The sequence below is a fragment of the Halichoeres trimaculatus genome, unplaced genomic scaffold (assembly GCF_033239565.1).
Source record: "Halichoeres trimaculatus isolate MK-OKI-2021-1 unplaced genomic scaffold, fHalTri1.1 fHalTri1_scaffold_6, whole genome shotgun sequence".
Lineage (NCBI taxonomy): Eukaryota > Metazoa > Chordata > Actinopteri > Labriformes > Labridae > Halichoeres > Halichoeres trimaculatus.
The window spans coordinates 22,861,440-22,872,508 of NW_027437184.1; positions in this window are offsets into that span (position 1 = coordinate 22,861,440).

An 11,069-nucleotide genomic window follows, 5' to 3' on the forward strand; every position below is an offset into this window, starting at 1 on the left:
ACACACACACACACACACACACACACACACACACACACACACACACACACGCAGCAGCAGCAGTAGCGTAACACCTTGTCTACATCACAAATTAATGTCACAAAGATGCACACTGACGTTACAGTTCAAATAAAGAGGCAGCCACACATGCCACTGCAGTGTACACTCCCTCTCTGACACACACCCCTCTCTCCTTGTCAGACAGACAGAGACGGACGGACGGACGGACAGACAGACAAGACAGACACACTAATGTTGTCACTGTGCTGCCAACTCATCGTCTCCTGCCTTGCCTTACTCGCCTTAAAGAGCCCAGCACTAATTCAAGCTGATTACCTTTTAGCAGACATTTTTACAGGAGCATAAATAAAACACAAATTCAAAAATTATAATTATGCAAGCATGTAAATCAAAGAAATATAAATACTAATGCTACTACAAGGATTACATTAAAAAAAATCAAAAGTAATATTTGCATATAAAAGAAGTAATCACTTCTTTTTTCTAAAGACCACCACAGGGAATGGTTGTGAAGCTGGCTGCAAAGCCTCATATCTGTCTTGGGCCAATCATGAAACTCAGACTATGAAGAGTATTTAGAAACTGCAAAATGTTAATTTTTTTTTTTTAATATTATATGAGCACTTTTTCTCTGACTCTGCCTGTTGAGGGTAGAGCTGTGGGCTGACCCTGATGTTTGCGGTCCAGTTAGGAGATCCTTATGTGATGACCTCATCATTTCAGCCAGCCTTGTTAAGATCTCCTTAAGATCTTGTGTTACTTTTTCGAACGGGCCGTTAAGTAGTTTACCGACAGATTGAAAGATTTTTTTTACACATTTTTTCATGTTGCAGCCAAAAATTGTGCATGTTTAGTATAAAAATCAAGCATTGTTGCTTTATAGCTATGTTGAAAATATGGGAAAGCATTACACCCAAGGGGCAACATCCGGTCAAAAAAATGAAGCCTATGCGAAAGTGCTAATGGAGAATCCGCTTGAGGCTGGCTGCAGAAAGACCAGAAGTCACTTACACACCCAGCCATAAAAACTGACTTTTACAGCGTAAAGAGCATACTTACAGCCTGGTTCAAAAAACAGCTTGGGTCTAAAATGCTAATTTCACTTTCGGCACACACTCTACGGTGAGTGAATTTTTTCTTTAAAAAGGATCCTTTGATTTTCCAATCAGAGGCACCGCTCAGGTCACGTGACCGCTGGGCGCCCTGTAGCTGCTCGAAGAAAAACTCACAGCTGGTGTCATAGTGAAAGTGGCTGCGTCCGTGGATTGGCTTCATTTCACGGTTTTGCAGGAACAAACAGGTGACGTCGCTGATGCTTCGTCCATGTTTTATACTGTCTATGATTACACCCCCTCTTTAAGTCAATGGTATATCCTAAACTATAACATGATACAGAGCTGCTTTTCTTTTTGCTTCACTGTTCACACACTTGTTACTATTATACAATACCATTTTATTTTTACACACCACATGTGACCTATCAACACCAAACAGCCTAACAACATCAGGCTTGACTTTTTAGTCTTTACTCCAAGTATCCCAAAACATCTTGTAAGTCAACCAGACTGAAATGATTCATTTTTTTAAGAAAAAGGCACAAAAACAGCATTGCAGGAGCAAATACTTGAAAGAAGAGACCATAAAACATGAGTAGGAGTTGAGAAGAGGATGGACTTTGATTAGGGTCAAACTGTTTTCTTAGGGCCCCTCTTGGGAAGAGCCTTAAACCTCGTCTTGAGTCAAACTTTATTTTTGAGTTATTCCCAGCACAGTGTCACATCACTGTGAAAACCTTTCCCTTCGTAATTGTGAGATATCTACAAACACCAGCCTGGGTCTCTCAGTTGTAAACTCTACATGGATTAGATAACAGCCATCGCCCTGGTTGAAGAGGATCATCAGAACTTCCCAACACTTTTTATACCAATAACTCAATAAATGCACATACAGTTACATAAAAAGGGCACAGACAAGTTTTACCTTTCATGAGTTTTTATTAATCCTATTTTATTTGTCACATAAATCAGATACATTTATAAAGTGCTCTTAAAAGTGCATAAAGAAAATTAGCTGATGTTACAGCTGCTCCTTTGACTGCAGAAGCAAGGACAGACGAGTCGGCAGCACAGTATAAACACAAGTGGTGTGTGTGTGTGTGTGTGTGTGGGAAGAAAGTGGGAAAGGGTGTGTGTTTGCGTATGGTAGATGAAGAAAGTGAGAAACAAGGCACGGCTGCAGCTAGATTTGTGACCAGCCATCTCTTTGCATTGAAATATATCTTTGTGACATTCATTTGTAGAAAGGTAAAGGTGCTGTGCTGATAATGAGAAAGGGGGTTTTTCATAAAGGACTACACTGTAGCTAGTGCATCCTAATTCACTGGTGCTACATGAGATAACCCGCTGAACAAATTCCAAAACTTCTGATCCAAAACCTTTTGCTGTTACTCGACTTTCTCCTCCGAGCCTTTGACACTTTTAACCCTTTTGTCTGGATACTTCCTAGTTTAACTTGGGGGCAGAAAGTCCCAGTGAATGCATCCTAGTTTAGTTTTCATATCAAAATTTTCCCAACAGATGATAATTTAATGATAATCAAAAGTCGTCTGAGAAGAATGCATCTAGCTGAAATTCATCAGTCAACACCAATTAGTTAAAGTAGAAACACAAGTTGATATCTGCTGTCATCATGTAAAGCCCCAAACAGGGCTTTTGTAATGTTTTTTCCACAGGTGCTTGTCTCTTTTCAAGTGTCAGTTGAACAAATCCTGGCTGGCAGAGATAAGCACGATGCTAGCCTGCCTTTGCTTTCTATAGTGATGTCTTTTCTGAAGGGTCATCATCCTTGTTTTGCTGCCGTCTTCTGGTCTTCAGTGTAGTTTGGTTATTTGTTTCTTCATACAACATGACTTCAAAATCTCCTCGGGACATTCGGCCTGAGTGGAAACCCAGACAACAATAAATACTATACTATTAAGTCCCTGGAGGTATAGCTCCAGGAAATCAGAAGTTCATGGAACTTTTAGTTTAGAAAGCAGCGACCCTCATCTTAAAAATCTTGTCAACACTGCACTTTAAGTCTGCAGTGTTCTTTTCACATTTTGTCATGCCAGGTTCCTCGTCTTTTGTTTGACTTGGTGATTATTTAACGACTGCAGCTATAAATAGCTGCACTGCCTTAATTTGCTCTTTTTATATCTTATTTGTCAGATACTGTACAGAGTTTGCTTCTGTTTTCTTCTTTGTTCTATGATGGCTTCACAGAAGACAGTTATCTATACATGGTAAGTGATACATTGTACATACAGGCTTGTGCATGACAGTTTGTTGGTGCAGTTCACTCTTTGTGGAGGTGTGACATTTTCCTACTAATTGATGTGTTGTATATTTGAAAGTCAGTACATTTCTGTTGATTAGATCTGATAAATCTTGTTTCAAAGGTGTAAGAAAGCAGCATTAATTACAGTTAATTTGTAATTACCAGCTTTTTAAATTTTTTATCTATTTTTTTTATTTTAGTTGAAGACATTTTGTAACTTTCACAGTCTAGTTACATTTAATCGAGGGGGGTTTGAAACAGGCTGTTGATGCCATATGATGTGTGAGAACATAGCTGTGGGATAAATGCTATTTATAGAGACACATATGAATGATTTCATGTGATTGCTCTCTGGGTTTCTCCCTCTCACTTAGTCATCAGGGAAATTAATGCATTTGGATCTAATCAGAGGTGTTTCCTAGGGATGGGTCCTGAATTAGGTATCTTATAGGTACCTGAACACATCCTTTTGAATGTGAGGGAGTGGAAAAGTAGGCGATTTTCCATGCTGGACATGAACACAGCATGTAAGTTTATATACTGAAGAACGAATATGTTTAATTGAAAAACTTTGAGATGTTATTATGAAACAAATAAAAAATTAATTACCACATGAACACACAAAAGTATCAAAAATTGGTACTGTTGAGAAAAAATAACAATTGCCAGGTACCAGGCATTGGTACCATATCATTTTGAATGTGAAAGGTTCCCATCCCTGGTGTTTCTCCTCTCTTTGAGTGTATGTGCTTGAGCAAATATATATCCATATGTATGTGTATATGACAACTAGATATATTAATGTAGATAGATAGATAGATAGATAGGTAGATAGATAGATAGATAGATAGATAGCAATACCTATAAACCTTACGCCTTGTAACCAATTATAAAGCTGTTTGAAATGTTGCTGATGTCCTGCTGCACTGTGTGTCTGAGGGTTGCAAGGTGCTTGCATGCCTCAACAGCAAATGAGCTTCTGTGATGGAGTGATATCATGTGGAAATTTTCAAACTGGGGTTGTGTTATTTGGTGATAATTAACTGAAACTTGTCATAAAAATTCTTGGGGACTGTTTGTTTATGGCAAACCACTTTATGGCCAGAACAATAATACTATCTGTCGACTCGTATGGCTTGTGTATCAAACAGATATAAAAACTGAAAAAGGTTAGTTGATGATCTTTATTCGATGGAGTATTTGACTCCAGAGTTTGGTGGTTAATCTGTGGAGCTCTGGGTGGGATGACATTTAAAGCAAACTCATTGTCATATTTCCTATTTCTTTATCTACTGTGACTTGTGAGCACCAGGCAGCACTCATTGTTTTTACTGTATTGTCTGATGTCACGACATGTCCAACGGACATGCCAGCTGTGAACAGTGAACTACAGTCCAGGGAGCCACTCACGTGTAAATTACCACAGAGCCTCAGAGTGCCTGTGTGTTTTAACACATGCCTTATTAGGGCCCGAGCCCCGGGAACCGGGGGCGAAAGCCCTATTGAAACCCTTGCGATTATTATTATTTGTTTGGGCCGAAACAACCCCAAATTGCGTGCCTTTCACTTGGAATAAACGTGAACGCGCGTGTACCCAAAATTAGCTACCCTGTGAAAATTTATGAATCTGCAACTTGCACAAAAATGAACGTGCCATAGCGCCCCCTAGTGGCTTAAAACTGCAGCCCCTCAGGCGACATTGAGCTACAGCCCTGAAATTTTGCACACATGACAAGCATGCCCAGCCAAACAAAAAAGTCTCTTACGCCTTGCGTGATTTGTGAACACTAACTTCACTAATTGCACCTAAACATCGTGATTTAGCGATTTTGGGGAAACGTATTTGAACGAACTTGTCCTAGGGATTTTGACTTATCAACACCAAACTTGGCATGTGTATACAATCCACAGTGAACATTAAAAGTTATTAAAAGATTGTTTCTATCTTGATGGGCGTGGCTACGACGTGGACTCAAAGTTCGGCATTTTCTCAACTTTTTCCGATATGCACCAAAACAGACGCACATGTTCAGTGTTGCTCCCCGAACACAGCCATGTAATTATTTTCACCAGAAAGTACAGCGCCCCCTAATGGCAAAGGCCTGAATTTGGCCAAAAATGCGTTCATAGGGTACATATTTGAACGAACTAGTCCTAGGTTTTTTCTCAGATCAACTCCAAACTTGGCCAGTGTGAACAACACATGTTAAAGATAAAAAGTTATTAAAAGATTGTTTTCATATTTTTGGGCGTGTCCACAAATGACCGTCAAAGTTGGCCATTTTTCTACTTTTTGAAAATCTTAATAGCTCTCCTGTACAATGTTGGATCAGGACCAAAATTCACACACATGTTCACTGTCACAGCCTGATTCTATTTCTCTCATTAGTTGCATTAATAGTAATGCTCCATAGCGCCACCCAGGGGCTCAAAACTTTTTCCCCCCTGGCTTCTTTTAGCTACAGGTCTGAAATTTGGTAGGGATAACAAGCATGCCAAGACCTACAAAAAATTGTATTATGACCATAGTCAATTCTGAACAGGAAGTTCGCTATTAGCCCGTAAACATCAGATTTTGACGATTTTTCGCCTCAGCCGAAATGGAACAATTCCTTGGTTTTTCATCAGATCCACTCCAAACTTAGCTTGTGTAATCTACACACACTGACAATGATACGTTCCAAACGATTTTTTGCTACGTCAATGGGCGTGGCCACAAATGACCGTCAAAGTTGACCATTTTGGCTGCTTCATTAAAATCTTCATTTCTCACTTGTGCATTGTTGGATCAGGGCCAAAATGCACACAGAGCTTCACTTTCACAGCCTCAGTGCATTTCTATCACTGGCTGCACTAAAATTTAAGCTCCATAGCGCCGACCGGGGGCTCATATCTGCAGCCTGTCCAGCTACTTTGAGCTACAGGCATCAAAAGTTTTGGGCTTAGCCCTCGTGCCAAGACATATGGTTTTGGCTGACCAACATTTCGCTGAACATGAGGTAGCTGGGACATGCCCCGCTTGGCAAGCCTTGAACGAGCGCATGCGGCGGCTAGCACACACTCCGACGGGCGCACACAGGGCGAGGGCCCGTTCATCGCTGCTTGCAGCTTTAATCTTTATTTGTGTCCCTATGCAACTGAATCCTGTTTGTAATTTGACTGCATGCACCAGCCTGCAAAGCAATGGGAGCTTTTATTATCCTCAAACCTGGCAGAGGAATTACATGGGAAAATGACAGGAAATTGCTTGTGGAATACAATTTGTCACTTGTTATGTAGTCTGTAGATGACTGCTGACACAAAAAGGAAGGACAAGCAGAGAAAAAAAGTCACAAGTGAAATAAATGTAGGTTGAGGCCAGTAGCCTTACTTTGTACAGCAGGTACTTTTTCATTCAGCTCATATAAAACAATCAAACATACAAAGCACACAAATATGTTTTTGTAGTCACAATCAGTAAATTATTTTCTTTCATCTGTTTGGAAAAATATTTGGAAACATTGGAGTTTTCATTATTGTTTACATGAATGAAAATTGACATTCTGTTTAAAAGTTGAAGTTATAATATATGCTAACTGCAAGCATATCAATGCAGATTCTCATCCATGTTAGCATCAAGCTTGTCCAATTTTTTCTATACTGTTTTTGGTACATTAGCAGATAAAATGTAGAATGTATTAAATAGGAATATTGTGTAAAAAATGAATGTACGTTTCTATGTTTTCAGTGCTTCTTCAGTAAAACATAAAGTGGAAAATCCTGAATCAGAGTTTTATTGGGAAAGTTGAATTAAGTTAGTTAGTTCCATCGCAATATAAAGAACCAACAAGTAAATGGTTTAGTATTAACGCTAAGAATGTTGATGGATTTCTAATCTATTCATAACAGGAATCGCTGGCTACCATGTGACCAGATCACATGACAAGTCAAATCGCAGCCTTTGCAGTTTAAATATCTCCTTTAATTAAATCAATATTATCTCAATCCCAATTTATCATTTAGCCCTGCTTTGACTCACTTTATTGTAAATATATTGTGCACAACGGATCCAAGAAGCAGAAATATATTGAGATAAACAGACTACAATTCTGTAGTGATTGTGGGTTTTCCATTCTGTGAGAGTCTTCAATAGCCTGGGGGATTTTCATTAGCTCCATTCCTTCTCAAAGGGTCAGATGCCCTTGCGTGGGTGGATGTGTATGATTCACAGGAAGAAGGGGAGACCTCTCACTCTGGAGATTCTCAGCAGTGAATACAGCAGGAGAGTCTGGCAGTCAGTCAGCATCCTACACACTGTGAAACCCTGAGAGTCAGCAGAACTCCTCACTGCTGCGTCACATTAAAAAGCAAGATGACCTGAGGGTGGTGGATGCCCGCTTGACAGTCAAGCAAAGCCTGTTTGGCCATTTTCGTACCATCGCAAGGGCAATTTGCTGTGTGCGACCTTTGAAAGGGCAATGTAACATGACAAGAGCTGTTAACATCTGAACAGTACCCAGGGGTTTCAGAAGATATGGGCCATTCTTACTGTTTTACAGTTTATCCATTCGTCATCTTTACAATAGACTTCCCCTGTGTGTTTTAATAAATGCTGTCTATGTGGGCCAGCAGGGCTCTCTCTGCCTGCACCCATTCAATGATTTATGGTGTTGTCTTTATTGTGGAAAAGACTTGGAACCCTACCAAGGAAAATTGGCATTACACATGGCGGTAGAATTCAGTGATGGCATCAAAAATTGCTTTTGCATGACCACCTACACACTACATCTTGGCTAATCACACTTATTGGCTTTCATTTTGTTGTAGCCAGAGTTAATGCTTGTGGGAGCCCAGCAAAATGTGCCACCAGTGGGAGTCAATGTGTCGTCTGACAACACTTCTTGGAAAACGTCGCACAGTCTCAATTTTGAATAAAAAAAGATGATATAAGCTGGTTTTTGGATGAAGTGTTTCGTACTAACATTCAGCATTTGGATAAAGCTTCTTAGACGAGAACTAACTTTATGAAATACCAAAATACAACTCCACACTTTTTCATGCCCTTAAAGTCGTCCCTAAATGACAGAATACCTGTCACCCAGTGTGGCAAACAGTAACAAGAACATCCAATGCTCTGCACTGTGGGCATCCCTTGCAGCAGACCTACAGAGGACTCTGCAGTTATGGCAGGATGGCCAATTCAAACAAGAGCAAAAGCTACCTCTCATTTATCCACGGCCATTCATTATTAAGATAAACCCACAGACAATCTTGATCATTACAATGGACTTTGTTAGCTTGAACAAGTGTACAAATGTTGGTATGTTATTATAGGCCTACTGGTATGTGAAAAAGTATTTGAAGGTCCTGTTTTAATTGCACTCCCTTGCCAACTTGTGGCTCGGAGTCTTCGCACACTGTCATAGATTACCTTTAGTGAGGCTTGCATTTGTTTTGGAATTAAATGGAGATCTGATCAAAACAAATTTTCTTTGTTCAAGACAACTTTTTACTGGATACAACGTGCCAAGGTAAGGTATCTATTAGTACAGTTACGTGGTGCTACAGTTTGAAACATGACACCAAACGGACGTGGCGGCCAGCTAGCGCTGTCAGCGGCCCGATGCTCCAAGGTATCTGTAGGCTAACATGACAACAAGTTAGCACTGTCAGTTTGTAAGTAGCTTAGTAGCCATTTATTTAGCGCAGCTGGCAGCCCGGTGCTCTAAGACGTGTCTGTAATGTGTAACATTAGTAAACCCTGGTTAGATATGTCCTGTCAGTCAAGCAGAGGTAATGTAACCTCACTTTTCATTTTATTGATAGACTCTCAGGTTTTAACAGACCACTGCAGAATAACTGCTGACTGTGGGTTGGAATGAGCATTATCACAAAAAGTTTAGCCCCTGTGTTATAGAGTAATACAGCCCGAGCTAAAGGCCAACTAGCCTCTAGCTTGGGCTATCACTCTCTCAATTAGCTTTCTTCTGCTCTTCTGTCCTTTTTCTGTCTGACACTTGGGCTCCTGTGTCCACCATCAAAATTAATCACAGAAATCGTTTTCAGCAGAGAAAAACACAGGTCTCTGTGTTTTATCTCTTCTCTCTACGAAACTTTGTCAGCCAGCGCGGTGTTGTCATAGACACCTAGGTGTGCTGTTAATCAATCCAGTCCTGGTTGACACAAAAGTGGCAGCAAAGACTCCACCGCTGATTATGTGATTTTAAATTGTGGATTACGATCAGACATATATCTAGGAGGGAGACTTTTTCCCGCTCACTTTCAAACTCCTCACAGCCCCTTTAAAGAATGTATCTGGTTTAAAGTTTGAAAGTTTCACATTTTCACTGTCAAAATCTAGCATTTGCCTGGTAATAATGATATGCCATTTTAACAAGCACTTCTCTCCGTGGAGGGTCTCCCACAGGATCTTCAAGGCTGCAGGGAAGTGGAAATGTTCCACATTCAGCCATAAGAGGACTAGACTGGTTAGACGTGTTATTGGCAGTGAAAACTTTGTGCAAATTAGGTATTGTGCATGTGTATAATTAGGGAAAAAAGGTGTATTTGTGAACTTTGTTTTCAGAAAATGGGTCATAATAATGATGTTAGAACAGAAAAAAAGTAATCTCATTGTACAGCAGAGTTAGGAGTTCAGAAATTGCTGAGCCATCACCGTTTGGCAAAGTGTTTCTCAGTGTGTAAAAAAACAACAACAATTTGGTGGTGGGGGTGAAGCACTGAGAAAACAAGGACCCTAACTAAGTCCACATATTTGCACTATAGCTAGATTATTGAATTAATAAAAGTATACAGCAGAAAAGGAATGAAATGAAGGTGACCCATGGTGACACAAAGCTATGACTGACAAAGTTCCTGTTCAGGACATTTTGGTTTGTTGTTATACAGACTGAAATCAACAGAGATTCTTTTGAGATGAAACTGTATTGACTAAATTTTAGTTTCATCTCAACAGAGATTCTTTTGAAAAGAAACTAAAATTTAGTCAATTTATTTTAAATGTCCCTATCATGGATTTGTAGTCTTCCTTCAAAGCTTGAAAATCTGACCTTGACTTTCATGAATGATTCTTTGCTGAACCTTATAACAATGATTGTCCTCCTTGTCTAATGTTGCATTTGACCCCAAGTCTATGGGATCATTATCACAGTCATTAAGTGTGTGATCTAATAGTCTTGTTGAGGAAATATCAGGAATCTTGACCACTTGATTAGGAAAAAGCAGGAGACTCAGATGGCTGAAGTTGATATAGTTTATATAGCTTGATCAAGGAGAAGTGACAGACAGTACACTGAATACACACGTGCTCAGTATTCATCATTCCTGCAATTGCTTTGTTTATCTATGAGCCAATGGATTCAGCTTAGCTTAGGATCTCAACGTGAGCTACAGTGTAAAAGGAGACAGGAACGAATATGCTCATATTCCAATTTTTAAAAACCTGAAAAACACTCCGAGATTACTCCTTGTCTAACCTGAATATTTGGTCATGTGCCTATTGGAATATCCCCATTGAAAGAAACATTAATATGTGTTCTGCCCCTATTCTGTTTGCAAGGAATCTTGGTCTTTTGAGTACAGGAAGTTTGCCGTGCTACTGCTGCTGCTGTTGTTGTTATTGTTGCTGCTGTTGCTATGGATACAGGAAGACAAGCAGGAATGACATACATTGTGTCAAGACATTCTCCATGCATTGAGATGTCCGTGCGTCACTGTTTTGATCAAGTATC